This window comes from Bos indicus x Bos taurus, chromosome 15 (assembly GCF_003369695.1).
Source record: "Bos indicus x Bos taurus breed Angus x Brahman F1 hybrid chromosome 15, Bos_hybrid_MaternalHap_v2.0, whole genome shotgun sequence".
Lineage (NCBI taxonomy): Eukaryota > Metazoa > Chordata > Mammalia > Artiodactyla > Bovidae > Bos > Bos indicus x Bos taurus.
The window spans coordinates 13,415,841-13,436,524 of record NC_040090.1 but is presented as its reverse complement, the minus strand read 5'-3'; the positions used below and the strand labels follow the sequence as shown (position 1 = coordinate 13,436,524).

At 39.2% G+C, this 20,684-nt stretch overlaps 1 protein-coding gene across 7 annotated transcripts in view; it reads right to left on the bottom strand.

The window, feature by feature from the left end:
- LRRC4C (leucine rich repeat containing 4C) overlaps positions 1-20,684 on the bottom strand; it is a 1,428,975-nt gene that overhangs the window by 165,161 nt on the left and 1,243,130 nt on the right. For 2 of the 7 annotated variants that reach the window (XM_027562628.1, XM_027562630.1), the window contains one exon: positions 3,885-4,059. The exons of the other annotated variants lie outside the window; for them this stretch is intronic. The gene's annotated coding sequence lies outside the window, so the exon portion shown is untranslated. The remainder of the gene's footprint in view (positions 1-3,884; positions 4,060-20,684) is intronic. 7 annotated transcript variants of the gene reach the window in all.

Here is a 20,684-nt window from a genome sequence, read left to right as displayed (position 1 = left end):
AACCATGATCCATGGAAGAGATTCTGTGAACCCCTTGATATAATTGAAAAATTGTGTGTATGTGCAGAGAAAGGTTAACGTCCTATGGAGAAACAACAATGGTCCTCAGACTCATTCAACTTAGTATATCCAAAAAAAAAAAGTTGTTGTTAGAAATCATAATTTCAATAAAACATTTAGTTTAAAGTCCCAACCAAAAATCATGTTGGAGGAAAACAAGTCTTATAAAAACATTAATTAAATTATCTAGACTCTATGAATAGAGTGTAAACCTATGATTCATTTTCCTTTTTGTGCCACTGCAAAAAACACCAAATGCATTACTGCTTCAAAAGGCAAAGAAGAATCCTGAATTTATCTTTTAAAATGCATGCAAATTCAAATTCTTCACTCAAAATCAATAATCTATATACACTAGCTCTCCTACCTTTAGTCACAGATCCTACTTTGTGGAATGCATGCACTTCCCTGGAGTCCAAAATTATGTAATTGTATCAAAACTAGCCAAAGTACCCAATACTTGGTGAAACTCTTATTTTAATCAGTTATTATAGCTTAACTGTAAAAACATGTTAGGAGCTAAAATTTAGCAGCAAGCAAGTTCTCAAATGGAAATCAATGTGAACATTTGTATAATATTATTATACCAATTATTATATAAATATAATATATATAAAACATATTATATAAATTATACAAATAATTGTCTTACTTTTAACTTTGTAGTCAGGCTATAATCTTTGTTCAAAACTGTTAAAACAATAGTATCAGGTTTTAAAAGGAGTGTGATTTTGAAATAATATTTTCTTGTATAATTTATTAAATGAACCACAACTATATTACACTAAATTCCAACTATATATAATCCCTTTTATAATGAAAATGAGGTCATTCCTGTACAAATGCAAAATCACCCTCCATTAATCTTATCTCCCACATTCTATTCATAATTTTAATGACAGCATAATGCCATTAACATTATATCTTGTAGGTAAAATACTGAAATTAAGACCATACTTCTAAATTATGATCTACTAAGGAATATGTATGCATATCTGTGGACATATACATACATATTTATATGCACGGGCATATGTACATATATGCCTATGTTTATAAATTAATACATATAAACACACACATATATACATTTCAGATATTATCAAATTAAAATATTTTTGAATTTGAATGCAAAGATTAGGCAAAACTCATACGTTTGGTTTATACCACAGGATTTTGGAAGGGATTTAACAATTAACAGTTTAATTTGACCTAAGATAAGCTATTATCACCTTAGATTTCTTCACTCTGTCTCTGTGTTTTTCAGAACAAACTTACAAATATAAAATAGTTACACTATAAAAAGTAGAGCTTACTGATTATACTGGGAACTTTTCTTTTTCCTTGATAAACATTATTGGATAACTTAGTTAAAACTAGTTAGTTCTTTGAGTTATATTGATTCATCATGTTTTTAAAACCATGTGTAGATATGTTTAAAGACCTAAAGTAGTGTCCTAAAACATAAAGGCCTAGAACAAATTTAATAGCACTATTAGATAGACTAATTCAGAATATCATGATATTGAATGTTACAAATGGGAATTTTACTCAAATTTAAATTGTATTGCCAACAGAGGGATCAAATCTTGCTCTAAACAAATTCTAAGCTTCAAGTGTTCACTATTCTATTTATTTTTTACAACATTGATTATCTGCTATGTACCGAAGAGGTACATGAAGAAGTCTGGCTCTTACACAGGAAAAACTCAAAATTATGTGGGGAAGATAGATAATAAACATGTAATTACTAAACAATGTGATAAGTACCACGGTCAAGGTGTGTACAACAGAGGTTGTGCTATAATAGAAAGTTAAGGTCAATTTATGTTAACAACCAGTGCACACAATATACTAAATGGAACAAATAAAGTTAACTGTTTTAAGGCAAGAGCACAGTTCAGGACTTCTAACAGACACATGAGATAAAGAAGGTATAGGAAAGCAAAGAACATTTATTTAATACATTATTCTTCTAGTCCATTTGTTTTAGACAAGTAACTGAACTGTCTGGATGGGCTCCAAGAAAGCCTTCTTTTACAGTGGAAACTACTGTATTACAAACCACGACGTTCCATTCCATTTTACCATAAACATATTTTTTTTCATTTAGATCCTTATTTGTTGGGATGTGAAAGGAGTTGTGAATCCCTACACAAATCAAAAAGGTAAATACAATTCTGTGACAAATGACCACTGTAACTGTTATTCACTTGTGGTTATTATGGGCTAAAGCACAAAAGAATGACACACGATTTGATTGTTGAAAACAGAAACAAAACCAGATTTTAAGTGACTCCTTTTTCTGAAAACCAGTTGACGGTTCTAATGCAGGGTATGGAACCCTAACAGCTTCTTACTTGAGCTCTTTTTGATGGCAACGCAGTGAACGTTTCAACCAGGTCTGCAGTCCTCCTTTCTTCTTGGGGTTGGGGGTAGGTGGACAGTGGCTGGGTGGGCATCTGACATGGAATAGACATGCCTGAAATCTCAGTAGGCATCAAAATGAAATTCTCCAGATATCAAAATGGCAAACCATTCCAGAATTCTTGCCTAGAGAATTCCAGGGACAGAGGAGCCTGGCGAGCTACAGTCCAGGAGGTCACACAGAGTCAGACAAGACTGAAGGACTGAGCACACACGTACCCATAACAAAAGTAGAACTGAAGGCACAGCAGGAAGCTTACAGAGAAGGAGAAGAACAAGCAAGGATTGTTGCTGTAGTCACAAAGAATGGAATTCCTGTCTGATGCTGCTTCGGTCATTTGGCTGCTCCCCAGATGCATGAATACTTCTGAGAAACAGCGAGATTGCTATCTAGTGTGGGAAGTCAAAGGAAATTTCAGGGGGAGGGACAGATTCCCGTCAAGCCTCTGGCCATAGCCAGGGCTTCCCTTTTAATGAGTTAATATAAACAGCAAACCAAGTGCTGAATCAATGAATTCACCTACTTAATTTTGTAGTTAATTAGTGGAAGCAAGTCTAAAATGAAGTGCTTACCCTGCAGAATTGCCACACACGCAAAATAGGCAACTCTAATGCGAAGAAGAACTTGGCAAGAAAGAGACAGGAGAAGAAAGAAAGAAATTTGACAAGCATGATTAAAAAAAAAAAAAAAGAAAGCAACAGAGAAGGGCAAGAAGATGTAAAGAAAGGAAATAAGCTGGCCAGAATATCTGAGAAAAGGAACAAGGGAAAGGCATTTCCATTCTCTCTGGCAAATGCAGTCTTGTTACCTGCAAATAGTTTTGTGAAATGCCTTAGACTCTAGAAAGAGAGTGCTCAAAGGAATACTACAGAGCATCTAAATCCAGCTCCTCATTTTACAGGTACTGAAGGATACAAACAGGAAACTTGCTTGGAGTCCTGAGGCCAGGGAGTAGCAGCATCAGTCCTGGAAAAAGTTCTACTTGAAAACAGCATTCAGCAGTGGGAAATGACCATTACCAAGATGCTGTTGGGGAAGCTGCAGAGATATAGGCTCACTTTCCTGTTTTACCCAGAACCACCTGCTCCAAGTTTTTTCTAGGGCTCTAATGTTTATATCTTATGGCAGTGTTCTAGACTATTGAACTATTGAAGTTAACTGAAGTTAATGACAGATACAAGAGTCATTTGTCACAAACCAATGAACCCACACAGACACAGTAACTTATCTTGCCAACTATAATGAAATTAGCAGAATATTTTTTTTAAATACCATTTATTACCATAATCATTCACCTTTGAAAATGTCATTTGGAACCTAATAAAATGACAAGAAATTTAAAAAGAATAAAAGTCAGTTTTAAAATCATATCAACTTAATTTTGTGAGAAACTCACTGCATTCGGCTTCTCTTTCACGTTTGTTCTTGCAAACTTCAGCATCACACCTGCCCATTTGGTGGATTCTCAGGAATCAATGTCATGTATAAGAATAATGTGGAAATATGGCCAGGAGATGTAAAATGGTCAAACTTCTTTGTTATGCTCCTTGTAACTTTCATAGCACAGGAAGCTGGGAAAAAATGACATCATAAATGTGGACCTTGATTAAGCCTGGGAAAGCCATCATCGTGTGAACACTACAGAAAAATGAAAGCTAGTAGACCTCCACAGAAGACACGCCTGTCTCTGCCCACAGAAGCACATTGTTTTGACTTTGTACCTTCACATCCCTGCTAAGCAAACAGCCACAGGAAACCTGAAGCTCTGATCTACTGCTCTTCAAACAATGGCTCTCTAAGGGTACCCCGCAGAAAGCTCGGCAAAAGAGAATTTCTCTTATGTCAAAGAAAGACACTGTCAGATGGGGTCCTCTAATAGAAAAGGTTGCCTGTCCCCAAGTAGAATCTTTGAGGCTCTTTATTAAGAAAATTAAAGAAAATCTATTAAAAACAAAGCACTGCTCTCTAAAATGTTGTTAGATCACCAATTAGAAGCTTATAAAGGAGAAAAAAAAATTTTTTTCAATGGCAAAGTATATACTGAGCATGTCTTATAGGTAAGGCTTGAGGTGAAGACACAAAAGTGACGGCCAAAGGACTGACCTCAGAGAGCATTCAGTCTAGGTGGGAAAACAGATAGTAGGAACACAGAATGATTACCCATACAGAGCAGGATATGGGGAATGAAAACAGTACACCCTGGCCAGAGGGACCAGAGATCAAACTGCCAACATCTGCTGGATCATGGAAAGAGCAAGAGAGTTCCAGAAAAACATCTACTTCTGCTTCATTGACTGTGCCAAAGCCTTTGACTGTGTGGATCACAACAAAGTGTGGAAAATTCTTAAACAGATGGAAAAATTAGACCACCTTACCTGCCTCCTGAGAAATCTGTGTGCAGGTCAAGAAGCAAGTTAGAACCAGACATGGAACAATGGACTGGTTCCAAATTGGGAAAGGAGTACATCAAGGCTGTATATTGTCACCCTGCTTATTTAACTTATATGCAGAGTTCATCATGTGAAATGCCAGTCTGGATGAAACTCAAGCTAGAATTAACATTGCCGGGAGAAATACTAATAACCTCAGGTATGCAGATGACACCACCCTTATGGCAGAAAGCAAAGAGAAACTAAAGAGCCTCTTGATGAAAATGAAAGAGGACAGTGAAAATCCTGGCTTAAAATTCAACATTAAAGAAACAAAGATCATTGCATCCAGTCCCATAACTTCATAGCAAATAGATGGGGAAACAATGGAAACAGTGACAGACTTTATTTTCTTGGGCTCCAAAATCACTGCAGATGGTGACTGCAGTCATGAAATTAAAAGATTCTTACTCCTTGGAAGAAAGCTATGACCAACCTAGATAGCATATTACAAAGCAGAGACATTACTTTTCCAACAAAGGTCCAGCTAGTCAAGACTGTTTTTTCCAGTAGCAATATATGGATTTGAGAGTTAGATCATAAAGAAAGCTGAGCTCCAAAAAATTTATGCTTTTGAACTGTGGTGTTGGAGAAGACTCTTGAGAGTCCCTTGGACTTAAGGAGACCCAACCGGTCAATCCTAAAGAAAATCAGTCCTGAATTTTCATTGGAAGGGCTGATGCTGAAGTTGAAGGTCGAATATTTTGGCCACCTAATGTGAAGAACTGACTCATTGGAAAAGACCCTGATGCTGGGAAAGACTGAAGGTAGGAGGATAAGGGGACAACAGAGGATGAAATGGTTGGATGGTATCAATGACTCGATGGACATGAGTTTGAGCAAGCTCCAGGAGTTGGTGATGGTTAGGGAAGCCTAGCACGCTGCAGTCCATGGAGTGGCAAAGAGTCAGACATGACTGAGCAACTGAACTGAACTGACCTGAATACCATAGCCAAGATACAAACTGAAATTGAGAGGAGAAAGAGTTGAGAAATAGAGTCCCTCTGGCAAAATGCCAGGTTTCGGGGTCCAGCACTTATTTCATAAGAGAGGCTTTACTAGTAGGAGAATGACACAGAAGCAGTGCCTTTGGAAGATAAACAACTGGTGATAAAGATAGACAGGACTGAGAAGGCTAAATCAGGACATGATTATAGTTATCTGGGCCTGATAAGTGCTAAAAGCCTGAGTTAGGTTAGGAAAGGGGCATATTCTACATAGAGTGTAAAATAAGAGCCGACTCTGTCTTGCCAGCCCCAAGGGACAGGAAGCAGTGGTTCAGATATTATAAAACAGTGATTAGCCCAAGCCTCTTCCATTTGTTTTTTAAAAGGCCTTAGAATGGGGGATAAGAAGCCACAATTGATATTAAAACCACTTTATATTCTTTGAACAGAAGATATTGGGTCAAATACATAGGAGGCAATCAGGAGAATATTTCTCAGCTGTCAAACCATGCCCAGAATCCACAGTCTATTACCACGTACATAGTTCTTTCTCTTTTTATCTTGAGCCCTAGAGAAAAATAAATGACACATGTCTCTAGAAGGTCCTTCAGAAGTCAGGTAGGAATTCAGGACACGGAGGTGAGGCTCTGGGGATCATGTATGTGCATCTGTATGTGTGTACACGGGCACTAAGTGAGCAAGCATTAGTGTCCCCAGCTCCTGCCATGATAGAGCGTTGTGCCTGCTTTCCCTGTTCCTGCAGGGTCTGTCTCATAAGCAAAAGAAAGGGAGGTATGCTGAAGGAGTAAGAAAACTGATTTGGGGCATTGCCTCCAATCTGGCCTGATGCCCAGATGAGCTGAGAATAGCAATTTTGTTGGGTAGCTTCTTGGGAACGACAGCAAAAACAGTGTCTCAGAGCTATGTCCCCTTCTGCCTCTCCCACGTACCATCCTCGTGGGGAAGAGTAAAGAGTCTTAGGAACCACTGAGGAAAGGGCCAAGTGTTCCTTTTCTATCTATGGAAGAAGACGTCTTCTGATGGTTACAGCTGAGTAAAGAAATGCACGGCACAGCCTCATGCAGCCAAGCTTGTGATTATTAGTATCACTGCATCTAGAGGAAGAGGGCCTGCCAACCACTAATATCTGCAGAGGTATTGAAAGTTCAGTTGCCAGTAGACCATTGAGAGATGAAAGGTTTCTTCACTTTCCCCAACCTATGACAAAGAAGAAGCCCTCCTAAAACACCTCTTAGGTTTGCGTGTGATGATCTCGAACGGTTATATTTAACATAAATGGGGAAGGTAAAGCTTTACTCTTACATCTAGAGTTGTGGTGGGGCAGCTGCCCTGGGTTAAACTAGAGGCTGAAAAATACTATAATGGATTGTCAAAATGGAGACTACCTAAGAAAAGAAGGGGAGGGGAAGGCAGAACAAATAAAAAGCAAATGAAGTTAAAGGAAAGACTTACTTTGGCATTTCAGTTTCTTGAATCTTAAAAAAAAAAAAAATTAAGATTTTTTTGTTTTTGTTTTTAGTTAAGTAATCTCCTGTAAGAGGCAGCATAGCAAAGCACAGAAACTGCAGGTTTGACCCGAAGTTCAAAAGAGAACTGCTATTTATCAGTTCTGTGATTTGAGGAAGTCATTAAGCCTCTCCAAACTTTCCATTCTTCATACTAAAAAATGCACTTATTTGCCTGTGGGTTCAATGTTGTTACAAAGCTAAAGCATATGGAATAGTACCTACACATAGTAATTACTCAATAAATGTTCCCTATTATTGGTTTCTTTTTAACCATTGGATGCTTTAGAACTGTGGTGTTGGAGAAGACTCTTGAGAGTCCCTTGGACTTCAAGGAGATCAAACCAGTCAATCCTAAAGGAAATCAATCCTGTATATTCTTTGGAAGGGCTGAAGCTGAAACTGATGCTCCAATACTTCGGCCACCTGATAGGAAGTGTTGACTCATTAGAAAAGACCCTGATGCTGAGAAAAACTGAAGGCAGGAGGAGAACAGGATGACAGAGGATGAGATGGTTGGATGGTATCACTGACTGATTGGCCATGAGTTTGAGCAAGCACCAGCAGATGGTAAAGGACAGGGAAGCCTGGCTTACTTCAGTCCATGGGGAACTGGACACAACTGAGTGACTGAACAGCAACAACAAATTATTGGTTCCTGATACTATTGTTATTATTATTGAAATTTTGTAAGACTGTGAGATAAAATATGTAAAATAAACTACTACTACCATATAACAGGTAATCAAAAATGCCCATCTTCTTTTAACTTTCTAGGCACAGCCTCTTCCACCAGTAATTTTCTCTATGAGAAGCATATGAACATGGTTTGAGTCTCAAATCACTGCATGACAGAAGCATGTCATTGCATAAGTATGAATATAGTACCTATACTATGCACTAATATGTCCCCTTCAGAGTGTGAAGACTACAAAAGAGATTGTTCCCAGTCCTAGAAACTTCTGAGCAGTCCTCTGCTTTGAACAGGACTTCTCCACAAATATCAGTATTTGAAGCCCAGACACTTATTTCCTCTAACTCACCCATTAAGAAGCAAAGGATACTGTGTCATATTACCTGAGTCACCATCCCTGGGTGGGCAGAATGGAGAATTTAGGAAAGGATGGCGTGACTGCTGAGATCTTTGCAGTGGCAAATTCAGTGAAACCAAAGCTCGGTAGAAGCACACCCATGGCTGGTGCAATTGACCAGGAGTTTGGGTATTTGAAATTATTTAAAACCTCTACCAATAAAGAGAAGAGGATTCTTTTGTTTTTGCTTATGTTTCCTCACTTCCAAAAAAGCCTGTAAATTCCCTTTCAAAAGCAAGCACTTGTTCCTAAGAGATGAGAGGAGCAATGCAAAAATAGCATGAATGCAGATGAAGTTGTTGCTCTGAAAAATTGATAACTAGAGCCAGATGATTGCTGGAAGAATAGAACTCCTTCAGTTTCAGTTTCACTTCAGTCGCTCAGTCGTGTCTGACTCTTTGCGACCCCATGAATCACAGCACACCAGGCCTCCCAGTCTATCACCATCTCCCGGAGTTCACTCAAACTCACGTCCATCGAGTCAGTGATGCCATCCAGCCATCTCATCCTCTGTCGTCCCCTTCTCTTCCTGCCCCCAATCCCTCCCAGCATCAGAGTCTTTTCCAGTGAGTCAACTCTTCGCATGAGGTAGCCAAAGTACTGGAGTTTCAGCTTTAGCATCATTCCTTCCAAAGAACACCCAGGGCTGATCTCCTTTAGAATGGACTGGTTGGATCTCCTTGCAGTCCAAGGGACTCTCAAGAGTCTTCTCCAACACCACAGTTTAAAAACATCAATTCTTTGGCGCTCAGCTTTCTTCACAGTCCAACTCTCGCATCCATACATGATCACTGGAAAAACCATAGCCTTGACTAAACAGATCTTTGTTGGTAATGTCTCTGCTTTTGAATATGCTGTCTAGGTTGGTCATAATTTTCCTTCCAAGGAGTAAGCGTCTTTTAATTTCATGGCTGCAGTCACCATCTGCAGTGATTTTGGAGCCCCAAAAGATAAAGTCTGACACTGTTTCCACTGTTTCCCCATCCATTTCCCATGAAGTGATATGATTGCTGGAAGAACAGAACTTCTTAGTTGGTTATTAAAACTTCAATACCTATATACAACATAGCATTACAGATAAGTAGAAACAAAATTAATCCTTGTAGCAAGTTACAATGTGAAACAAAATAACCCATCCTTCCTGCTTGCAACCATTGTGAAAGTCAAAGTGAAGTCGCTCAGTCGTGTCCGACTCTTTGCGACCCCATGGACGGAGGAGCCTACCAGGTTCCTCCGTCCATGGGATTTTCCAAGCAAGAATACTGGAGTAGGTTGCCATTTCCTTCTCCAGGAGATCTTCCCGACCCAGGGATTGAACCCAGGTCTCCCACATTGTAGGCAGATGCTTTATCATCTGAGCCACCAGGGAAGTCCTTTGGAACCATTAGACCTATGGTTATTTGTGATTATCTCTGCAGCTGCAAATTCCTCTTATCTCTCAAGAGCCTCTAAATTCCATCTAGGGATGTATTTGACCCTCAATTCCATTCCCTTCAAGGCCGTGATTGGTCCACAGGTGAGCATATGACCTAAGTTAGTCTAATCTCAGGATGCTTTCTGGGAATAATGGGATAAGAGTGTGAATCTTTTTTTTTTCTTTTTTTGGTGGAGGGATGAGGCAGTGCAAACCCAATAGCCTAAGGATGAAAATAGTCCATGTAAGAATACTAAGCCAAGAGAATTATAGAGAAAATAGAGCAAGAATTCCCATGACATTGTTAACATCTGGATCAAATCATAACTGAACTCCATGCACTGCAGACCTTTTCAATTGCATGTCAGTAAATTCTCTGTTTTTGCTTAATCTAGTTAGATCTTTTAGTTTTTTCCAATGTGAAACATCACAGCTGATACAAGACATCAGTTTCACACGAAAACTCTAACATGGTTGAATTTAAACTTTTGATCTAGAATGAATGCAACAAAAATCTATTTCAATTATCCTATCTATTCTTCTTTCAAACTGTAGAGTTATACCAAATATATCAGGAATTTACCATTCCAAATTCATAAATTCATCTTCCAATATTATTTTTCCTTTTTTTCATTAAGCAATCTGCCCTTAACTATTTTTAATTTTGTTCTGCCTTGAGGCACATACCTAGTGATTATTTCATAATATTGTTGTATGAAAACACCTCTTACATTTTTACAAATAATAGCTTGAGTGTTTTCTACATGCAAGCATTCTGCTAAAAGCTTCACATGCATTATTTCAATTATAATTCGCCACAACTTTGTACTATATTAATTCTCATGCTGCACATGAGAATGTGAGGTTCAAAGCCGTGAGTAAATTGACCAAAGCCACAGATCTAAGCGGGGACAGGTCTCCAGTCAAACTGGCTCCTGTGTCTATGCTGTCAAACTTTCCATCTTACAGAATCATTGGCCAGTCTAAATAAGAAACATGCACAGTACCTGGAATACAGCATTTAGCATTTGGCAGCTACTACCAATGGGGCTATTGAATATGAATATTCACTGGAAGGACTGATGCTTAAGCTGAAGTTCCGATACTTTGGCCACCTGATTAGAAGAGCCGAGCCTTAGAAAAGCCCCTGATGATGGGAAAGATTGAAGGCAAAAGGACAAGCGGGCAACAGAGGATGAGATGGTTAGATAGCACCACCGACTCAGTAGACATGAATCTGAGCAAACTCCAGGAGATGGTGAAGGACAGAGGAGCCTGATATGCTGTAGTCCATCCAATCACAAAGAGTCAGACATGACTTAGTGACTGAACAAGAACAAATGCGGCTATGCTTTGGGAGATAAAATTTGATTCTAAAATTTCTAGTATATGAATCTCCCCCCAAAGCAAAAAGTTCCTCTTTATTTAACAATACAAAGTCTCTGATGACTCAGGGCTTCCCTGGTGGTAAAGAATCTGCCTGCTGTGCAGGAGAAACAGGTTCCATCTCTGGGTTGATAAGATGGGAAGATCCTCTGGAGAAGGAAATGGCAACCCACTCCAATATTCTTGCCTGGGAAATTCCATGGACAGAGGAGCCTGGTAGGCTACAGTCCATGGGGTCGCAAAGAGTCAGACACAGCTTAGCAATTAAACAACAACAACAATGCTAATGACTCATTTAGCCCTGAAATACCCATCATCTCTTTCAGGTGAGTATCTGGGCATTTGTGCCGGGAAGTCTAGAGACAACTTTGATGCCAGTTGTAGGGAAAAGAGAGGGGACCTCTGGGTGTCAGAACCCACTGGCTGCTCCAACCTATCTGTGATGCTCAAAACCCTTCATGTGTCCTTTCTACAAACACCTAGACGTGTTGTGCTTCATCCCGGCCCACACTGAAAGGCCCGGAGCCGCCTTACAATGAACAGTAGACAGAGAAGAATGGGACTGAAAGCTTTAATACAGACAGAGCCTCTGTCCCTTCTTGGCTGCAGCCAGCAGCAGCAGGGTTGGGCCTGAAGTGATGGCGCGGTGCCGGCAAAGCACTTTGGCACATGCCGGGATATGAAAGGCTCTAATGAGACCCATTTCACAATTCACTGGCCACGTGCATTCAGCAGGCAAAGATTTCTTCTGAACGTCCCCACAATATATCCTCCGGCCCAGGTCTGCAACGGGTCCCCCATCACCCACGAAACCAGATCTCTCACTGTCCCCTCACGTCTCTTTCTTTGGCAGTAAAAATCAGCTCAAGGAGAGGCAGCAGCCTTCCTTGAAAGAGGCAGGAGGCACTTGCAAGGCAGAGCTCTCAGGGTCTACAGGAACCTTCCTGAGACCTGCAATGCATGCTAATCCTTCTCCAGTTAAGAGAGTGGGCTCTGTCATAGGAAAGTCATTGTTCTTTCTAATTGTCAGAGACTGCTGCTCTGCACTTGCCTGCAGCGATCCAATTAACATATCACCACAACACCAACCCTTATAATATGTTTTGTGTCCTACCAACAAGGGAAAGCCCCAACCCTGCTTCCAGTCACAGCTTCCATCTAATTAGGTCTTTAATAGGTAAACACAAGAGGGAATACAGAAAGCCAGAGAGGAAGCTCTATGTCTGACTCACTCTCTGCCTAAAAGTGACTCCTGGACTTGGAATATTTTTGTGGCTAATAAGGAAAGAGTTGAGAAGGTGAGAAAAGAAAGAAAAGACAGACAAAAGGGAAATAAGGATGGAAAGATAAGGGCTAAGCATTCAGGGAGGTAGGGAAGGAGAGGGGGAGCATGAGAAGGAGAAGGAAACCCTGTTTGCTGCTTTGGGGAACTGAAAAACATGTAACTTCTGCTGGAAACGATTGCCATGGCAACGTTCAAACAATACAGAAAAAGCCTTCCTAGTTCCATTCTTGCCTTCCTGAACAGCACTGTGTAGACCTTAACTCTTTTAGGATGGCTCCTGACTTTCTGCCTTTTCAGTTAGAAGAAATCACAGTCCCCCAGTCACTCCCCATAATGCATTTGAATTCATTCACCACACCCAGGCTCTGATCCCTGTCCAGGGACCTGCTTCTCTCTAGAGATCCACTAACTATACTCAGACTTCTCTCCGCTCAGGTTACAACAGCCAGGCTCAGAACAGAGCGATCTCTCTCTCTCTGTGTACCTCCCTCCTTTCCTCCCTCCCTCCCTTTCTCTCCCTCCTTCCCCTGAGGTTGTATAAATCAGCACATTCTGAGATCGGCTCACATTCAATCTTAAACTATCCTAGAGAAGCACAATTGTTACATTTTCAAATGCTATGCACCTTAAAAAATGAAACTTTTAGTTACTGAACTTTCCAACATCATTATCAAGTCAATGGTTAAAGAAAACCAAGCTATTGTCTTGAGAATGAGTTCCTTAATACTATGATTCCTAGGCTCAAAAAAAAAAAAAAAAAAAAACTATATGGACCATAGGATATTTATTAAAACATTGCAAATAAATCAAATGATTTGTTCTAGACAGGACCACATCTACAATTACAGATGATTTTAATAATTAGAGGGCAGTAGCAATCATCCTTAGAGAAAAAAAAATAAGTACTCTTTTTTAATCTATGAAACTTAACCACCATCCCTGATACCTATCTTATCAACAAATTATATATATATTTGTTGGCTAGATTCTCTTATATTCCCTCCACTGACTTGGTGAAAATTGATGGAATAAAACACATAGACCCTTCCCAAGCAAACAGGGTTGTCTTAGAGGTTTGCACTTTGGCAGAAGTAAGTATGCATTTGCTATTATTTAGTGGAGCCAATGCTGCACTTGCTTTCTCATTTTCTATGGCTATTATAAGTGAGTACTATTAGTATTATGAGAGATAATAATAGCAGCCCCTAAACGGGGAAGAAAACATCTAAAACTAGAAGAAAAACATGGAAAATATACTGAAAGAAAAGCATATGTTCCAATTCAACATATTCAAGACATTTGTATTCAAAGATTGAAGAACAAAATTAAACCGTAATTAAATGGGTCTTACCATTTAGCATTTTCACTTAACTTCAGTGTCTTCTGCTGTTTCTTATGAAAGAAAGGAGGAAGACTCCTTCTAAAGCATGAAACCAGAGCATCTCCTGTGAATATATATCTGGCTCCATAAAACCAGGTATTTGCATGTGAGCTGCAAAAAGTGACTGCAGCTCACCAAAGTTTTAATCCAGACACTTTTAGTAAGGAGAATATCTTTTTTTATTCTCCCATTGCATAAGCCCTTATTTGGGCATGACCCAAAATTAAAAGTCATGGTTCTTTCCAATAGTCATTGCTAACTAAGAAGGTCCCCTTTATACAACTGTGCAGCTCCTGTGATGCCCAGCTCCAAGTCAGGCCTTCACTTTTAGGAACAATATTCTTTGCAAACAATGCCATTAAGGAGCATGCATTGCCAAACTTGCACTAAGCCTATTAGCAGCTCTAAATTAGAGCATAAGATTAGCACCAAAATATATTTCCAGAACTATTTTAAAGACTGGAAGCCTCAAAGACAACTCTTATCAATATTTCAAAAAGCCAATTAGAAATCATGCATGTATTCCTATAATGGCATACAGTCTTTTGCAAAACATCTTTTGGCTCAGTTTATATCAACTCAAGGTCACAATGTTCAATCAGCACATTACAAGAATGGTGATGGGCATGCATATGTCTGTAATTAGGAAAGTGGAGGAACAAGTTGCAATGCATTTATTGGGAAAAGTTAAGTTTTGAAATATGGATCCCTAGAGGAAAAAGAATAAAAAGTTGATCTTAGTGGGGAAAATATTGGGAAAATAATGGCCTGCACCATAGACTGAATTCAAGGAAGCTCTTCACCCAAAGGATGTGTTAGATCAGTCCACTCCTTCGATGGCTCTACCAAAATACATTTGAATACTCCTGTGCACTAAATTAACTAGATGTGGGAGAGGATAAGCAGGTAAGATGAGGTTCTTTTCCTAAAAGAAGTCACAATCTAGCAGGTTTCAGCCAAGTAGACATTGATATAAGAGTAATCAGAGCTACCACAGCTCTGTGAACAAAATGCTGGTGTAACAGAGACAAGAGGGTCTAGGAGAGCTGGGAAAGATTTTCCCAGAGGAAGTAACTGGCACTGAAATTTGACCTGTGAAGAGTAGATCCCAGGCAAACGGAGTAGCTTTCACAAAGTTGGAGCCAAAAACTCGCCTGGGATATCTCCAGAGAAATAAAACATTCAGTATGGCGGGGAGACCAGGTCGTATGGTGGTAAAGAATCCACCTGCAAATACAGGAGACACAAGATGCAGGTTTGATCCCTGGGTCAGGAAGATTCCCTGGAGTAGGAAATGGCAACCCACTCCAATATTCTTGCCTGGATAATTCCATGGAGAGGAGCCTAGCAGGCTACAGTCCATGGGGTCATAAAGAGTCGGACATGACTGGGCATACATGCATGCACCTCTGGAATGGCAGACAGACGAGAGGAATAAACAGGCTGGTCAGAGTGTGTATCATTAGGAGAAGAATCTGAATCTTATTCTATATTCATAGAATATAGAGGAAGGAATGCTCAGCTTTATTTCTTAGTAAGGTCCCTCTGAAGGAAATATGAATGATGGACCATATTGAAGAAGAGTTAGCATCAGAAAGATTAGTTAAGAAGGTATCTAGGAAAGAAACAATAAACACTGGACTGAGGGATAGAAAAGCTAAGTTTGAGACAGTGAGTAAATGGATGAATAATTTGATTAGTGGTTAAAGAGATATTGATATGAAACTGAAAATATATAGGCTTCTGGAGATAAAGCAGATTTATGTATACAAGATGGCGGAGGAATAGGACGGGGAGACCACTTTCTCCCCCACAAATTCATCAAAAGAACATTTAAACGCAGAGTAAATTCCATAAAATAACTTCTGAATGCCTGCAGACAACATCAGGCACCCAGAAAAGCAGCCCATTGTCTTCGAAAGGAGGTAGGAAAAAATATAAAAGACAAAAAAAGAGACAAAAAAGGGAGTCCCGGGAAGGAAGTCTTAAAAAGAGAAAAGTTTACAAACACCAGGAAACACCCTCATTGCTGAATCTGTGCTGAGCCTTGGAAGCACAGAGGGCAACATAACAGGGAGGAAAAATAAATAAACAATTAAAACCCACAGATTAGGAGCCCAGCGGTAACTCCCCAAGTGGAGAAGCAGTGCAGACGCCTGCACCCGCCACTAGCAAGCGGGGGCTGGGCAGGGAGGCGCGGGCTGCATGGCTTAGAGTATGGAGATAAAGTAATCAAGTACAGTAAGTGTATTAGGTTTGTGAGGCCTACAGAAGACCAGGTAAGAAAGTGAGATCTTGCTGGCCCTGGAGATTTAGGACTTGTCAGATTATGCAAGGTGGTTGAGGCCAAAGATTTGAGTATCATCTCTCCAAACAAGACCAGCAAACATCTCAGAGATGCAAAGAGACTGGGAATATAACTGATTCATAGAAGAGGCTTTCCACGTTTCAGGAGACAGCAGGAGGACAGGAGGAGGATAAAGTGAAATGAATAAAGGAGGTGATAGAAAATGGCAGATCAACCCCACAGGAAGAGTTTCAGAAAGCCAGTGGCACCAATGGTACTAAGTGCTACAGAGCTCAAACATCACAAGGACTGAGATCAGGTGATGGGGAGGTGGGCTTGCCCACAAACAGGAGTCCACCAGATTTGTAGGATGCCATTAACAAAACTCTGAACTTATTATTAGAATTGACCTTATTTTCCATACGATCATGAATTTCCAGATGATCTCACAGCATTTTGCAACAAAGTCTGACCAGTAGTTGTGTTGAGTGAGTTAGGACAATTTTTCTCCAAGTCTTTCTTAAAAGTTATCTCTTTCTCAGGTAGGGGCACACTTGGATATTAAAAACAGACTGACCAAAAGATAGATGCAAGGTATTCATAATCTAACATCTGATTGCAACCTTTGTTTCAGCAAACAGGAAAACTACAGATATCTGAGTCCCAATTAAGATATTCAGTTTGAGTATCAGGATAGAGGACAGTGAGCTGTCATGCTTATTTGTTACCAGGGCAACATGTTTGCTTTTACTGATTCTGATCCTGTTTCTAAAGTCCTGAAAGATGGAGCTCCTACCTCCAGCTTTATCACTTAGTTGTTGGATAACCTTAGACCAATTACTTATCTTCTTTATGTTTCAGTTCCCTAAGTGAGAACTTTGGAGAAAAATATGTTATATTATCACCATAGTGCCTAGTACATATCAAATGCTCAATAAATGGTAGTTACTATCATAATTATAAAATTACACCCATAACCTCATGAGTATTGAAAGCACCCACAAGCATAAAAAGCTGTCATCGGCTTATGCCTAAGTTGAAATAAGTTTGTTAATCTTACATAAGTTGTTCATTATTTTTAAACTTCACTATGAATCTGACATTGGAAAACATTATCAAAAATAACATTATCCACTTTGAGAGCAAAGTTGCAAAAGATCCTTATTTACATACTCAGTAAATGTAAAGCGAAACACTCACAGACTTTCGGTTAAATGTTCCCTTTTCTGTGGAAAATAAGCAAAGAATTCAACAAGAAGAAAGAAAGTGCACTAGCATTTACTGTGTACTCATCATGTGCCAAACATTTAGACATCTTAATTAGTGCTCCCAAAATAAATGCCAGAAAAATGATCTCCATTTTTATGGTTGAACAAAACTGAGACATAGCAAGGTTAACTTTCCTACTTAGGATCCTCCAGCTAACAAGGAGTGAAAACTATTTGAGATCCAGTGTTTGCCTACTCCAAGTTTATTCTATTTCCCCTTCACACGCTCCAGATGCTTTCTTTACCTTTTTACTCTACATATCTGTCATTGTGGCACAAATTCTGCCTTTCTCACAGAATACAATGCTGTTCTCCACGTTTTGACAAGCTGGGATCAGAGATTTTATATGTTTTCAACTCCTAGGAGTCTTGAATTTCTTGGTAGTCAGTTATGAATTCAAAATCCTAAAGTCTTAGTGTTTGAGAGATTCTTAGTTTTTAACCATTACTTAACAGGAAAGAATATAAGGCCAACCTAAGAGAGATGAGGTGATTTTATCAACCGTTAACAGTCCATTATTGACAGCACTAAGATTAAGAAAAGTACACTCTATCACAGAGCTTTCAGATCTCAGCTTTTCCAACAGAAAGAAGCCACTCAAAGGGTGCTTAAAATCTCTCTGTGTGTGTGCAGGTATCACAAGACACATAGACAGAGCCATTACGCTCACTGGTATTTTCATTAAGCTTCCACAGATTCCTAAAGACCAGGCTTCTTATGTGTATACACCTGCATTTGAGTTCTTTGGAGGTGATTCTCTTAATTAAGTTCAATTAGACATTCAAGGAATATCTACTGCAGGCACGCCAGTTGTCAGGCACTCTTCTGAGGTGCTAAGGACACACCAAAGAACAGGTAAAATCCTTACCCTCAGAGAGCGTTACAAGCAAACTGTTTCTGCCACAAGACCTGCCCAATCAAGTTTCAACTGCCAAATTGACATTTCTCCAGAGAAATCATTTTGAAGAAACATGCAATAGACTCTTGATCCCTTGGAAGCATCTTCTAACACACTGTTTATAAGCTATTATTTTGTATGCCTATATTATAAAATACTTGTCAATCTAAAGTTTACAAGGACAGACAGTACATTTTCCACAATTCATAATCTTTCTTAAAGAAACAGCATTCACTAAAGCATTTCCAAATATGTTTTGAAAGTCTAGGACCTTACCAAAAACAGTTAAATCTATTTGTGTTACTCTAACCTTGTCTATAAATTTTTCATTTTTTAATCTATATCAACAAGAATTTATATGAACAGCTTCCCTCAAACAAGATCCTATCTGTTTTTTGCAAACTGTGTGCTACCTAAAGTAAAATCAGTGATGCTCAATTTAAATGTGCATTTTTTGAACACGCTGTGCATGGCATATGACAGCCTGATTCCATCTTCATATCAGTCAGCCCCAAGAGGTTGTTGTTTTTACCTCTCTTTTACAGACAAGCAAACAGGCTCAGAGAGGTTAATGGCTCACATAACACATGGGACCCAGTGGAAACCTGAGTATTCAAATCAAGATGCTGGAGTTTGAGTTTACTCAATTTCTCAGTCACCTTTAAGAAGCACACCAAAAAGTAAAATTAGCAAAATGGTAAGAACGTTCACAAATGATTTCCAGCTCTTTTTAAGATCAGTGAAAATAGTTAACTTGGGGATGCTTTTCCAAAGCTAACATAGAATTCAAATTGCTTTCCTAATTGAAAAGAAGCAGTGCAAACATCCAACGGGCAGCTCCTCAGCCTGACTGTTTTATCCGCAGATGAGACATCAAGAATACTAATAATTAAAATAGTAGGATTCTTTTTCCCTCAGAGGGAGAACAGGTTTCCAGAAGCATATTGAGGAAATGGACAGAACTTTTGGCTGCTGATGTAGAGAATGAAATTATAAACTGTGACCCTGACTGACAGTCTCAGAAAACTACTGGCGAGTTGGTGTTGGAAGATTTGCATGTGCAAACAATAAGACACATATGTCCACATGAAATCTTGATCCCATAGAGTCTAGTGAGTCTTTATCCTTTCACAAAATGAAGATATATAACTAACATAGGGGATTCATTACAACTAGGAAGACCGTGAATCCAAATTGTGGATTTGGGTATCTTAATATTAGTAATGTAATTTTAAACCATCTAAATTAATCATATGATTGCCAAGAAATCTGCCTTTACTTTGTGCATTCCACATCCAGGTAATGTAATATGTAGCCAAAATTATACCATTAATATATAACTATCTTCTGCAACTTTTAGACCAAAAGAACATAGAACACAAGAATAGCAATATTTTCCCCTAAAATCTCATTTAAGTATTACTTTGGCTGAGACTTATTTTTCTAAGAAAATCTTGATTTTCAATTTCCAGCTTGAAGCAATATTTCATATCTAAAATGATATATCACAAAAACTCTCTCCTCATAAGACCTCAAAAGAAGAATCTGGCAACTACTGTAGGGTAAGTTGCACATTTGCTGGTTCTTAAGTGTAGCCATCAGAACTTGTAAAGTGCTTGGCCAGCCTGTATTCATTCCTGGGAAGTTAATCCAAATTAATCCGAGAACAACCATAACAAACAGCTCTCCTTAGAGAGCCTATTAGGCTGGGGCTTTGCATACCATTACTTTAAATTCACACGACCGTTCTAATTTGTTGAAGTCCAATTTGTTAATATTATTCCCATCCCACAGTTGAGAACACTGAAGGCCAGGGAAATTAAAGGTATTGCCTGAAGCTCATAGCTGTTAGAGGAGGAAGGCATTTGAGAAGGTAACTTGAAGCCCTGCAAAACTTGGCAGCTTTGGGGCCTGTGGTCTTCAACAAATTCCAGTATACAGTTACCCTGCTCACAAATGTCACTCAGAGGGTACCAACTTCAGTCCTGAAAGAAGCTCATGAACTAAGTTTCCAGATCTACAGTTGGCCACAGTTCTTTCATCAGTCCATGAGCAAGTTGCCTAAAATACAGAGCCAACTCTGATTGCCAAACCAAAGGAACTAAACCCCAGTCTGGGCAATGCATGTCCTGAAATGTTGTACTGGTGACGTGATTCACCAGCCTGAAAAAGGATGACATCCTTAGATGTTCCATCATCTCCAGATTTGAAGAACAGCTTCAAGCGGAGGTGGGTGGGAGGACACATTCCAGCCCACGATGTTAAACACATTCATATTTTCTC